General features: G+C 43.0%; 1 long non-coding RNA gene across 1 annotated transcript in view; it reads right to left on the bottom strand.

Annotated features, from left to right (window-relative positions):
• Window positions 1-4112: 4112 nt before the first annotated feature.
• Window positions 4113-14812, bottom strand: part of LOC133369302 (uncharacterized) — a 41490-nt gene continuing 30790 nt past the window's right edge. The window contains exons 3-4 of the long non-coding RNA XR_009758865.1: window positions 5639-5787; window positions 4113-4378 (exon numbers count right to left, since the gene is read on the bottom strand). This is a non-coding gene — a long non-coding RNA (uncharacterized LOC133369302). The remainder of the gene's footprint in view (window positions 4379-5638; window positions 5788-14812) is intronic.

Genomic DNA, 14812 nt, shown 5'->3' with positions numbered 1-14812 from the left:
CAGTCCAGCAACATCTGCAGGGGTATAAGTTGTAATTGCTGTTTTTTTAATAATGATATTTGTTATTTAATTTTTGTAAATTGTATTACCTTCATTGATGTATTTGTATGCTTGTGCCTCTTTTTTGTAAGCCGCCTTGAGGGCCTTTGGCCAAAAGGCAGGGTAGAAATAAATATAATAATAATAATAATAATAATAATAATAATAATAATAATAATAATAATAATAAAGTGGCATGATACCTCTTTAAACGTATAGAGCAGATGGGTCCTCATTTTTGTTCATATAAGGATAGTTTGGAGATTTCTGAAAGCATGGAAGATTATAGAATGGCTACCTGAATATCAGGAAGAGATATAGAACCATAAGAGAGGACAAGAAATTCTGCTTATAAAGAATAAAATAAAATAAATTGACGGACACAGATCAGCAAAGGTCAAAACATTGGCCTGAAAGAATTTTCAGTTCTTTTACAACTTGGATTCTATAGAGTTATCTGTGTTGAGAATTTGAGCTTGGGATTTCTTAATTTTTTTTCAGAAGAGGAAGGTGGAGTCTTTTTCTAAGAGCAACTTTGTTCTTAAATTATCCGAGGACAATGTAATGTTTGCTTTAGTTGGGTGAGGTGTGTGTGTGTGTGTGTGTGTGTGTGTGTTTGGCAACACTAAAGGAAGCTAGAGGCTTAATTGCTCTGATGAGAATTCCCATGAGGTGGAGAGAATGTAAAGGTGGCAGAGCCCAATTCTGCAACATCATTTCATTAAGTAAAGCTATCCACAGATGGACTTCCACGCTATTCAAGTTCCGGCTTGTTAACTATTCAGAAGTCTCCCAGGCTTATATGGAGCCCTGGCACCGAGATCTCCTTCAGTATCTCCAGATGCATCTTTAGGATTCTTTGTAGAGAGGAGCACAGGAATATAGGAAACTGCCTTATACCCATCTATGGACCATCTAGCTAAGTATTGTTGACTCTGACTGGCAGTGGCTCTCCAGTGTTTCAGGCAGGGGACAGGGACTGAACCTGGGGCCTTCTATTTGCAGTGCTCTACCACTGAGCTACATGATAAATCAGCCTTTCCCAACCGGTGTGCCTCCAGATGTTGTTGGACCACAACTCCCATCAGCCTCAGCCATTGGCAATGCTGGCTGAGGCTGATGGGAGTTGTGGTCCAACAACATCTGGAGGCACACCGGTTGGGAAAGGCTGTGATAAATGATGTCAGTATGGGGCAGGTGGGCATGACCCAACTGAAATGGCCTTGTAGGCCAAATGGGGAGGTCTGGTGGGCCTAATCAGGCCCTCGGGCTGGAGGTTCCTCTCTGCTGACAGCATCATATGAGCCCCTCCTCTATATCTTGCCCCATAGCTATCTGGCATGTGATACATGAAGCAGGGCCTTTTTCGTGGCGGCACCTAGAATGTGAAATTCCTTATGCAGGGAGGGCTCCCTTCAGTTCCTCACTAATGAGGTTCAGAGGGCATATAAACCAACTGATAATTTATTACTGTCATTGATAATCCTGTTTTGTAGCAGATGCAGGATTGGTGCCCAAGGGCCCGGTCATGCCTGGCTCCAGCCCTGGTAGTCTGAAAGCAGCAACAATAGTGAATACCAAATACCAATTGTTTTCGCAGGCTTGATTTCCCTTCTGGATATGGGGTGAATAAGCAGACATCGGCAATTTCTGCCCCCTTTCTGTTTTCTTTGACATCCCTAGCTGCAGGAGGTGGAGCCTGGTGATCAGTTGCGTGTTGAAGGGGCAGGACAAATCTTCTACATGCCCTGGTCCCAAGCCGAAAGGGTAATGACTGGATTTGGGTCATCTCTTGCACAAAGTAGCAATCGGAAAGTTCAGTTAGCTTTCGCCACTGGCACTCCCCTTCTCTAATCAAATTTGCGCAGCTTCAGCAACAGCAAAGGGTTCTTGCTGAAGCCCTTTTATGACCTGAAAAGAATGCTATAACAACCACATTCTAGGCCAGTGGTTCCCAACCTGGGGGCCGGAATGCCCAGGGGGGCCGCAAAGTAATCCAGAGGGGGCCGTGAACAGTAAAGAAATGAATTATTTATTATTTTTTTTTAAGAAAGTCTTCACTCCCTCGACACTGTCTGCTTTCCACTGCCGCTGCAGATGACACCTCCCCCTTGCTGCAAACAAGAGGGGAGGCCTTTTCTGAAGCTCCAGAGCATCTTTCAGGCGCACTAAGGGCAGGCATCTGCCTATAGAATACATGGCAGATGCCAAAGGAGGCTGAGGGTGGAGCAACCAGGAAGAAGAGGGGATTACTATCACTGATTCCCGTCTCCTTGCACTGCCGCTACTGGCAGCGCCCTTACTTAGAATGAGAGGAGAGGGCTTCTTGTGAAGCAAAAAGAAGCAAGCCTGCCAAGAAAGGCTGCTTTCCCCCTTCCCGCCTGCCTCCCTGGGGGGAGGGGGTCACAAAAAAGTTTCAGCTTATAAAGGGGGTCCCGTGCTCATAAAGGTTGGGAACCACTGTTCTAGGCCATCTGCTACAGACCTCCTGATAAGATGGTGACTGGAGTAGGCCTTCTCCTGCAGACTCCAATGCTTGCTTTTGAACTGGGGAGATGATCTTTCCGGTGTCCTGGTCCCGATCTGTGTAGGGCTTTGTACAGTAGAACCAGCACCTTGAACTTAGCCTAGTAGCTAACTGGCAGTCATAGAAGCCACAAGCTGTACTCCGTCGAGGCTGATGGCTCCAATGCCAGTAGGGCAGTGAATCTGCCCTGGGTTTTAGTCTGAATATTCAAGGAGCTGTCCAAGGTGGACAGCTCCTTGAAACTTCAGACTAAAACCCGGAGTGGATTCACTTCCCCACTGACATCGGAGTCATCAGCCTCCACTGGAAGCAGTGCAAGGATGAGGGTTGCATACCCCCTCACAGCAGGTATGCAGAAGCACCTGGAGGGGGATTTTGGCAGAAAACCACCCCAAGGAGCAGGCCCTATATCTGCCTACAACACCCCTGGCAGGGCTCATTGGTGCTGGAACACCCCTGCACACACACATATGGCACCTGTGCCTGGGAGCTGCCATTTTCATTAACCATGCCTCTGACATAAGATCATGCTGGGGCATTGTGGAGAATTAAAATGGGGGCTCCTGAGGAGTGATGATCGGATCACTGGGCTGTCATGGCCTGCTGTTGCTGTCAGGAAAGTGGGTGGGGGCTTTCAACATACGAGGGTGTCCCTAAAGTGCATTTTATCGAGCTCCCATCAAACTTGAAACCAGGTCTGCTGAAGGGAAATGATCAGAAAGCACCTGCATGAATCTTCCATCGCAAGTTTCAGCATCTGGGAAACTGTAGCTGTGGATTTGCTACACGGGCAAGTGGTTGGACTAAGATGACTTTTAAGGGAACTTCCAACTCTGTAAATCTATGATTTTCAAAGAGAGACAAAAGATTGGAGAAAAACTAACACTGTAGTTTGGCTAAGGGACGGCCCGCACTCCTCTTACTCATTGCTTGCATGGAAAAAAACCCAGAATAATCATACTAATTAACTATTTGGTGTCCTTTCATGACACCAAAACCATCTTCCTGTGGCCGCTGCCTCACTCTGCCTACTGGTAGGGCTGACCTTGGTTTAGCCCATAAAGGCTTCTTCTTCTTCTCTCTCTCTCTCTCTCTCTCTCTCTCTCTTTGGGCACAAAGATTTTTGGGAGGGAAAATGCAATCAGTTAAGTGCTGTAAGAAAATAATTTGCCTGTTTTTTAATGGCAGCCTTCTTCTAATCAACATCTACATCTTACAGTAGCTCTCATCACACCTGTGATGTTGAAATACCATTCTTCAATGTGAATCTTATTTCTTCTCCTCCGCTAAGTCTAACTTGTGTAAACACCAGGCAAAACATCTTTTCTCCCCCAACTCCTTATCTATGATATCTGGGTAGGAACATTTTCCTATGAAAGAAACCCAGTTCATTAAGAACTGGAAAGAAAAGGCCTTTTAATTATTGCAATTAAATGAAGTGTCATGGGTGGAAAGGGCTGGGAAGCATCCTCATTCAAAGGCAGATAAGATGCTTTCAGCAAAATAGTTAATCACTAGAAGCCTTACAAGAAAATGAGTGCCTTTAATAATTATTTTTAATTTGGAGACTGTAATAAACCATGATGAAGGTGGTGGAGGAAGCTTCTCATGAAGCCAGAGAAACAAGCAGGCAGAGGAAATCTTAAAACCACAAAGACAGTATGCCATTTTCACCATCAAATGCATCCAAAGTGTCAGCGATCTCTTTCGGCAACTTCAGTTACTCAGTTGCAGAGGACGGTTCCCCGCTGCTTCCAGTTCCACAGGGCAGGGAGGACAGCCTGCAGCTCTCAAACTCATTTCAAAGGTCCTCTGTAAGTAAGTAAATAAGTAAGTAAGTTGTCTATTTCAGCTTCTCCTAGTTCCTCATTTTTCCATTCTTAAGTTCAGTTCTCTTCACAGTTCCACATCCATTTGCAATTTATCTATTTTTTTTTAAATGTTCTCATAAAAATTTATCAGTGAATTTCTCGGAATAGACACATTTCTGTATGCAAGTTTGCCGAACGTACACATTTTGCAAAACAAAACAAATTCTAATGTTATTTTCACTAATATGTGCCCTTTTACCCTAGCACTTGCATTTTGGAACACATTGCTTGGCTGGAGAGCTGCATTTCAAAATTCAGAGAAGTGCACATCGCAAAGGAGGGCTGTGTTTCGGTTCTCATATTGTTTCAGAAAGTGCAAATTTGATAGATTCAGCTTGAAATGCAAATGGAATCCAATTTCTCCCTCGTCCCTCTTTTCTGCTTAAGCGTCACTGCCACGCCACCCAAAGCAGACAGGAAGGGGCCTGGGGGTTCTAATATAGGTAAAAGGGGGCTGGGAAGACATTTTCCAACCAGACCAGAGAGCAGCAGGTGAGTTATGGGGGCAGAGGACAGGGCACACAGCACAGCAGATCCAGAGGGTTCAGCAAAGACAGCCAGGCAACTGCTGCTTCTGCCTCCCAGCATCTATCGCCTGAGGCTGTCGTCTGCCTAATGGCAGGGCCGGCCCTAGAGGGAAGGAGAGAGAAAAGGATGTTGGGAAAACAGAGGAGGGGTGGCAGAGAGAGAGAGAGAGAGAGAGAGAATAGAAGGGGTGGCATATCCCCACCCAGATTTTGGCAGGCCAGATTGTTATCTCCCCCAGGTCTGACAGGTGGGTGGAGTTGCTCACCTGTTGGCATCCCAGTGATGTCAGGTGACCTTTTTTGCCCACAGGGGTCTTCAGAAGCCCCCCTTTAAAGCACTGACTTGTGCAGTGCTTTGGAGGGGACTTCTGAAGATTCTAATCAGTCTCAAATGCCACTGAGATGGACCCTTTAGAAAGTTTTCTTTAACATCTGAGCTGGTCACATCCATCAGCCCATTCCCCCCATATCCACCTCCATTCATTCTCAGGAATCCCTGCTTCCTTGCTCTCTTTCTCCACTTGAAACATAATTAACACTGAGTATTACCTTGATCCAAAGGAAGACAACTGATTTTCTCTAATTAAGTCTTTTGTACTTTCTGAAGCTGTTAATACTTCAAAGTCAGATTGTTATGCCATAATACATTTTCATACGACAGAGTTTATAATTACCTTTATCTGACACCCAAGGCTGGCATTTCAAAATTTGATCTGTGATAGCTAATATTGAATATGAAATCTCATCCCCATCACGCTGTAGCCCTGAGGGAAGGGACTGTCTTCCTACTGGTTTTTGCATGCCACTCTGGGAGCCTTTGTGGCTAAAAAGTGAGATAAAATGCTTTAAATAACATTTAAAATAACGTTCTAAAAGTACACAAAGCACATTGCATTTCACTGGGGACTTCCTGGTAGATTCTGCCCTCTAGTGGATACATTGTCTTTACAACAGTGTCTGTTGTAGTACACACTTAAGAAAGTAAGACCAGCTGGCTGGATCAGCGCAGGTTGGAAGAAATTGTTTTAGTCTGAATAAACAAAAACGACTTGGACTTGGACGATGATGGAAGGATCTGTCAATTTCAGTTCTCTCCATTTCTCATTTTTCCAATCTTAAATTCAGTTCTCCACATTTTCTGCAGCAATTTGCAATTAAAAAAAAATCCGCATGAAAATTCTCCAGCATTTTAGCACGAATTTCTTGCTGGCAGTTTTGACCAATGCATACATTTTTTCAAGCCATTTCTTATCATATTAGCCAATTTTACATGTTATTTTCACTCAGACGTTCATTTTTATGCACACTTCCCCCCTAACATATGCATTTTTATAAACATTTTTTGGCTGGCAAACTGCATCACAAAATCCAAACAAGTGTGAATTTCAAAGGATAGCCGTGTTTTGGCTCTCATATTGTTTTTGAAAGTGCAGATTTGACAAATCTGGCTTGAAATGCAAACTGAATCCAAATTCTCCCCCATCCCTGGTCTGCCGCAGGGTTTTCTCTCTCTGCCCTCCTTCCTTCCTCTCACCACGTGCGGTCAGGTTTCCGCCCTTCAGATGCCCCCAGAGTGGCACTCATGCCATGCTGCTGGCGTAGAGGTGGGGGCATGGCACTGGCAAGAGTTCTCCTTTGGCCAGCAGCAGTGCATGCAATCATTTCAAAAAGTAGAAGAAAGGGGATGGGGGAGAGGTAGAAGCCTCTTCCCCCCTTGCAGGTGGCATCACTTTAAAACAAGCAAACAAACAAAAAACAGTAAATAGAAAACAGAAGCCACTGGCCTCTACTGCAAATGTCCCCTCTCCTCAAAAACCACCCACTCTGATCTGTTTCCCTGAAAACCCTCAAAATCTCCCTCCGTATTTTTGTGACATGTGGATTTGGTCAGTTGGGGTCTCCATTTTGGTTCAATCCTGGAATAGACCCCTGTTTAAAGAGGTGGGCTCTTCCACCGGCACACCAGTCTGTATCATTTCAGTCTGAGAATTCAGATCAAGCACCCAGGAAGATCACTTGGTGGCTTTCCTGCACCGCCAGAGAGTTGTGGCAGACACATAGCTCTGCATAAAAACCTGTCCTACTGCCAGCTACACAAAGCAACTTCTTTTTTTGGGGGGGAATTCCCCCCCATGAATCTCATGGTATAGGATTAGCTGTTTCTCCTGTGTTAAGCATGTTATGTGAGTTTATTCATGCCAGTCAGCCCAAGGACAGCTTTATTCTCAGCTATTACTTTGGCGTCAGCCAGACACATTTTTCCTGGAGCAACTATAAACATCCAGCTTAGACAAGAACACTCTGTTGGGTTGCAGGCATACCTGAGAGAATGCTCCTACTCAATTGCTTTTAACCATCTCACATGGAAGACGGGGGTTGATCTGTGTTTATTTCACAGCAGGATGTATGAGCCATAAAGTTGTGATATACAACCCGTGACAGCTGGTCTCTGGTGCACGGCTGTTGTTTACAGCCAATCTAGCGGAAAACAACCCCAAATTGAAAATGGAAAAATACTCCTGGTTCATTCTTTTTTCCCTTTCTTTGTTTGTTTTGTCTTTCTCATCTGACTCAAGTGATGAGCTCTGGCAAAGCCATTTTCTGAAACAATCTTGAAAGCTGATGGGGTAGGGATCAGGGAGAAATGTCTTTGGGTCACTTTTTTAAATGCAGACCTGCCAAATTCACACTTCCTGAACCAAAACGCTGCCCTCTTTCAAAATGTGCACTTCTCTGAATTTTGCAGTGCAAAAATGTGTACCTTAGTAAAAAAATAACTTAAACATGCATCTATTGGGAGAAACGACAGAAAAATGAAATGATAAAACAATGTCATCATAAAGCCAAACCAAACCTTAGGGCACCTGAAAGATAAACTGATTTATTACGGCATACACGTTTATTTTTAACTAGAGCCCACTTCATCAGATGCATCAAGTGCAGTCTTCAGGAAGCAGGTACATGGATGTAAAGGGTGTGTGTGTGTAAATAGTGAGGTCAGAGAGAAATGCAAAGCAAAAAATACAGTCTGTGAGTGACAATTGCATTCAAGCTTACATGTAGACGAAAGAAGCCCTGTGACCATTCACAACACAAAGATCCAAGCATTGCTCAGTTTATTTAAAGTGTGTCTGGAGTGGAACAGAGAACTATTATCACAATCCAAGGCAGAAGTGGTAGAACGAACACTGTGTGACACAATGTTCAGGAGATTGAGAATTTTGCCTGACTTTGATTAGTGCGATTGCATGGCTAGGGCCTTGACAAAAAGGATGTGAAATGAGGATGGTCACCTGTCGGGGTGGGGAATGCGCAGAAGGAGCATGCCCTGGGAAGAGGGATTGACTGCTAAACCACTCTGGGAACTGTAGCTCTATGAGGGGAATAGGAGTCTCCTAACAACTCTTGGCACCTTTTTCAAACTACACTTCCCAGGATTCTTTGGGGGAAGCCATGCTGTCTGAAGTGGTATGATACTGCTTTCATATATAGTGTGGATGGGGTTGAAGAGCTGAAAGCTTTTTGCTCAGGGCTGGTGCCAGGTCTGAAGGGGCCTCTGGGCACACTGACCCTAAGAGCCCCTGCACCACCCTGGTGCTCCCCCCAGAAGTTTACCAGGAGGTTGTGGTTAGCAGAAATCTTTTTTCTTTCTTTCTTTTTACATGGTAGATATTCTGTGCAGTGAAGGGCCACTGGAGGCTGCAACCAAAATGCCTTTGGGCTCTGACATAGCGCTTTGCTTGGCAGCATGCCCACTGTATGAAGTAGTGATGTCAGGAACTCTTGTCAGTGTCAGTGGGCCCTTCTGGGACCTGCCCCATTGGCCTTTGCCTGAAAATGCCGGGTGTGGACACCAGGCCTGTTTTTTCCAGAGTTATTTGCAAACTGGGATATAGCCTTGTGTGTCCAACAGAAATAGAGAAATTCAAGGAGGAGAAGCATATCAGTGGCTACCAGCTATGATGACTGTGCCCTACCTCCACTGTTGGGGGCAATACAGCTCTGAATATCAGTTGCTGTAGTGGGGATAATGCTGTTGCAATCAGGGCCAGCTTGCCGGCTTTCCATTGGGGCCTCTGGTTAGCTATGGTGAGAACAGCATGTTGGACTAGATGGGGCTTTGACCTGGCTTTTCTTATGCTGTTATGTTTTAAGTGGCTTTCTGTAGATCTAAGGCCCTGCTTGCATGTTAGTAAACACCAAGCAAATATTGCAGGCAGATTTGGACTCTGGCACTCTGGCACCCAAGTGAACCTATAAAACCTATAATGACCCCCCCCAAAAAACACGTTATTACAACTCAGGCAAGTGGGGAACACTTAACAATGGACTTGAAAGTTAATAAATGATTAGGGGCGATTTCACTTCTCTCAGTTTCTCATTTTTCCAATCTTCAATTTAGTTTTCAACATTTCTGCAGGAAATTGCTTTAAAAAAAATCCTTATGAAAATTCGCCAACAGTGTAATGCAAATTTCCCCTAATAAACACATTTTATGCTTTTTGACAAATATACACATTTTCCCACCAATGTCTCATAACATAATGCATTTTTGTGTGTTATTTCCTCTAATATATGCACACTTTACTATGTGCATTTTTGTACCCATTATTTGGCTGGAGAAATGCATTGCAAAATTAGAAGAAGGGTATATTTCTAAGGGTTGGCTGTACTGCAGTTCGAGTATTGTTTCAAAAAGTATAAATTAGATAGGTTCATCTTTACATGTAATCTGAATTGAATGGCTCTTCCATCCCTATCAGTGGCTGACTTCATTCGCTTTTGTTTGGGTGAGAAACAGAATTTGTTGCATAGAAAGTGTATTTACAGTAGTTAACTTGGCAAAAATTACAGTTAATATGTGTGGCAAATCTCAAATATTAATCAAATCCATTTAGACGAAGGCTTGCATTTTAATAAGGGGGAAAATATATGGGGGAAAGCCAAAGAATGATTTTGGGCAGTGGGTGGTGCTATGTCCCACAAAATATTTCTCTAAACTGAGTGTTGGAACAAAAAGATTTATTATCAGAATTCAGACAATCGTTAGGGTGTATTATGTACCATTAGCATTTTGTATTAGGCATGCTAGAATTTGAGGGTGATACAGAATAGCTCTGCATGTTTGGTTGAAAAGGCTGCTCAGCACCTTAGACAGCTACTTGAAAGTTCTAACAAAACTCCGGAGGAGAGTTTGCTGCCCCATTGACTCGGAGCCACCAGCTGCCGTTGCCTTTAGGACAGCCTTTCCCAACCAGTGTGCCTCCAGATGTTGTTGGACCACAATTCTCATCTTCCTGACCATTGGCAATGCTGGCTGAGGCTGAGTTGTGGTCCAACAACATCTGGTGGCCCACTAGTTGGGAAAGGCTGCTTTAGGATCTGGCTCCAGAGATGCTGTAGGGGCAGCAACAACTACATCCAGTCACTTTAAAACTGCAGGAAGCTGCTATCATTGGGGATTCCCATTGTCCTACAAGGGAATCACACCGATGGCAACATCCATGTGAGAAGCTGCACACTTACTGAAGATTTGACACCATGACCTGCCTGAGGGTATGAAGGAAGAAGAGCTGGAGAAAGATGAAGAGGAGGAAGATACAGAGGAGGAAATTGCAAGGAGAAGATGCCCAATAAAGGTGTAACAGCTAAGAACTCACAGGGAAAGGGCAACAGCTACGGTGCCTACGGAATCTTTCCTGGAAGAGTGTTCCACAGCATGGGATGGGTGAGCCTAAATGCTCAGCTTCTGGTTGAGGCCAGTCGGGCCTCTGTAACATGGGGGACAGCTAACAATGCTTCTACCACCTCTGGCTTGGATTGTGATCATCGTTCACTGTCTCGCTACAGGCACACATTAAATTAACTGAGCAATGCTAGGATCCTTGTGTTGTCAGCAATGACTCCTGTTGTGAACGGTCACAGGGCTTCTTTTGCCTGCATGTAAGCTTGAATGCAATTGTCGCAGACGGTACTTTTTTTGCTGTGCGTTTCCCTCTGACCTCAATGCTTAATCCTCCCCCCGACTTTATATCCATGTGTTTATATACCTGCTTACTGAAGGTTGCCCTTGATGCATCTGCTGAAGTGGCCGCCAGTTAAAAATAAAGGAAGAAGAGCTGGAGAAAGCTGAAGAGGCGGAAGATACGGAGGAGGAAGTTGTCTGGGAAATTGCAAGGAGAAGATGCCCAACAAGGGTGCAACATCTAAGAACTCACAAGGAAAGGGTGACAGCAAGGATGCCTGCCGAATATCTCCTGGAAGAGCGTTCTGCAGCATGGGATCAGCGACACTAAATGCCCAACTTCTGCTTGAGGCCAGTCAGGCCTCTGTAACATGGGGGCAGTTAACAATGCTTCTCTGGATGATCACAGTGATCCGGCTGGGATGTAAGGGATCAGGTGGTTCTTAAGGTGTCCTGGACCCAAGCTGTTCAGGGCTTTGTATGTCTACACAGGTGCCTCACTGCTGCTACCTTGGAATCCTGTGAAAATGTATTTCGACCGTAGCGTCAGAGTTTGCCAGATTTGCTCCACCTGCCCTGTATCCTAGAATCAAAACTCACCCAAGCGTTGCAAAACCCACCGGGCTCCCCTCCCCTAATCTTTATTTCCCTGCATATTTTTGTATCTGCTTTGGAAGTCTCTGCTTCATTGTAGCATTGAAATCCCCGTTGCCAGCTTTTCCCCGGCAGAAGCAAGGATATTACATTGCTTGGTAACAGCTTGGCCTGGTTGTTTATGTGTTTGCTATTTTAAATCTTACTCGCTGCATAAGCGTCCCCAAGCTAAAGAAGAAACGTCAAAGGGAGCAAACACAAATATCAGTGCCTGGGAATGGCAGGCCCTGAAATCAACGGCACGTATTTATTCTTACTTGTCATCTCCACTAGGTTCCCCCAAAAGGCATCCAATTGTAGCAGCTGACGTGGGCTGGAAGTTGAGATGGCTACAGAGGTGAGAGGGTTCGTATGCTGTTGCTGAGGCTGTGAGCCATCTTGTATGAATTACTTCCAAGCTCTGACTGGATCACCTCTATCAATATGCTTGTTGACTCTCTCAGATAACTCTAATAGGTTAGTGAGACAGGACTTGCCCTTCCAGAAGCCATGCTAGTTCTGCTTCAGCAAGGCTTGTTCGTCTATGTGCTTGGTTATTTTATTGTGAACATTGCTTTCTACCGGAACTGGCAATTTGTCAGTTTTTATTTTGTCTAATAGGCCTAGAATGTCTTCTCTATCCCCCATATCATTTGCAGTGAAGACAGATGTGAAGAATTCATTCAGTTTCTCTGCAATCTCCTTATTCTCCTTTAGCACACTTTTGACTCCCTTGTCATCCCAGGATCCAACTGTCTCCTTAGGCAGTCTCCTGCTACTAATGTATTTAAAGACTTTTGTTGTTGGTGGTCATTATGCTTTTAGCAAGGTGCTCCTCAAATTCTTTTTTAGCATATCTTATTGTCTTCTTGCATTTTTTTTTTTTTTTCAATAATTTTTATTCAGATTTTCATAAAACATACAAGACAAAATCATAAAACATTCAAAGACAAAAAACAAAATCAAAAATAGTTAAACAAAAAGAAAAAAAGAAAAAAAAAAAACAAAAATAAAAAATAAAGAGTAAAATATTGACTTCCCATTTGTCAAAGATCAAATCAGTTATAAGTCTATAATATATAACAATCCTGTCTCTTAAGTCATATTATAAAATCACTTTCCTCCAGTAGTTATCTTACTTAATCATCAAATCTCATAAACATTACTTTATTCTTTCCACAAAAAGTCAAAGAGAGGTTTCAATTCTTTAAGAAATATATCTATCAATTTTTTTTTCCAGATAAGCATATCGATTAATCCATCTCATTACTAATTATGATAATCTTATTGTCATAACCATAGTCAAAATAAACATTTCAATTAATCCATCACATCAGAATCTGTTAGGTTCAATAATTTCAGTAGCCATTGTTCTATTATCTCTATTAGTTCCATTTTCCATCTTCCATCTTCAGTAGTCTTGTTAAGTCCAGTAATTTCAATATCCAATCTTCCATTATCAGTATTCCATAATAATCTTGCTGTCAAAGCCATAGTCATATAGTAAGAGTCTGATGGGGATTACCTCTATCCCAAATATTTTCTTGCCATCCATTCTGAATAGGTTGCTGAAATACTGCTGTAAAATCATATCTCTGTTCTTTTTTTCAAAATACACTGGGTCATCTCTTAAAAGTTTTTCCATTGTCACATGGCTGCAGATAATTCCATAGATTTTCTCTATATTGGGCTCCATCACATCATTCCAGTCCAGAAGATTATCCATGCCATTGATAACTTTATCTCTAGAATCTTCATTCATTTCTTCAGAGATAACATTGAGTTCCAAACAATAGATTTTATTTCTAAAGTCCATAGACTCCAAATCTTGTTCCTGTTCCACGTTGGTTCCAATCTCCGGGATCTCCTCTCTCACAGGGACCCCTATTCCAGTCTCCAGGGTCGCCTCTCTCACAGGGACCCCTGTTCCAATCTCCGGGGTCTCCTCTCTCACAGGGACCCCTTCCAGGGTCACCTCTCTCACAGGGACCCTTATATCTTTAATCTCCTGCTTCATTTTACTCAATTCAATTTTCATTATCTCAATCTCATCCATTATTTTCTGAAACATAGTTATTTCCAGATTTTCAGCCACTTTCTTAATTGCCATTTTAAAAGAAAAATATAGGAAAACCACTTCTTATTTCAGCAACAATTGGGTTAATACTCCAAACTTGGTGACATCACAGTATACACAGAGCAGACAGCCTTATCTCTCCAATAGTTAAGTAAACAAAATGCAGTTCCCAGGATCGAAACAATTAATGGCAATCGTCAAGAAACAGATTCGTCAAAATAAAATAGACCAAAAAGAGAGTAGTCTCAAAACAGTATAATATTTTTCAAAATAAAAATCTGGAATAGAAATCCCTCTTCTGTGTATATCTTTAGAATGCAAATCCAGGACAGCTTTTTGCAACAAAAACAGAGATAAGCTATTAATTAGTGCGTAGCAGAGAGAAGTTATGGCTCCCCAGTGAGATGTCAAAAACTGATCAATCTGGCAAATCTCTTTTAAACAGCAACAATTTAAGTCAAGTAAAAGAAAAATATAGAAAGAAGGGTGCTTGCCTGTTAATGCGTTCTCTCTTAGAAGATAAGGTGAACGTTCGCTTTATCAGATAGAGCTTGCTGTTAAAAATCCGTCCCACCTTCGTCGGCTGGACCTCGTCCCATAAATTAATGAGATCTGGTCGTCCCAACAAAAATAGGCTTTGAGGTTAATCTCTTCGTTTCTCCCTACCCGGGAGAAGTTTAATCAGTCAAAAAAAAAAGAAAAAACTGACTGATATATCTGAATAAGCTTCTTTTGAGGCAGGAGCCCGTCTCAAAAGCAGGCACAGGCTAAGTCACCCTTCCCGGAAGTCTCTTCTTGCATTTATTTTGCTAGAGTTTGTGTTCCTTTTTGTTTGGACAAGTCTTCAATATTTTGAAGGAAACCCTCTCCTTACTAATAGCACCTTTGACTTTGCTCATTAACCATGCTGGCATCCTGTTAGCACTGGTGGTACCTTTCCTGATCTGCAGTATATATTCCAGCTGTGCTTCTAATCTTATGTTATTAAAGAGCTCCCACACAGTTTGGAGTGATTGGGCCCTCTGGACTTTGCTTTTCAACTTCCTTTTTACCAATCTTCTCATTTGAGGGAAGTTTCTGCTTTTGCCGTCAAATGTGACCATGCTGGATTTCCTTGGCAATTGAACATTTACATGTACGCTGCCCTCTTCTCTCTAGGCTCCCTAAGGAGGT

Source organism: Rhineura floridana, chromosome 13, assembly GCF_030035675.1.
Source record: "Rhineura floridana isolate rRhiFlo1 chromosome 13, rRhiFlo1.hap2, whole genome shotgun sequence".
In the NCBI taxonomy this organism is placed as follows: Eukaryota; Metazoa; Chordata; class Lepidosauria; order Squamata; family Rhineuridae; genus Rhineura; species Rhineura floridana.
This window is presented reverse-complemented; position numbering and strand designations above follow the sequence as displayed.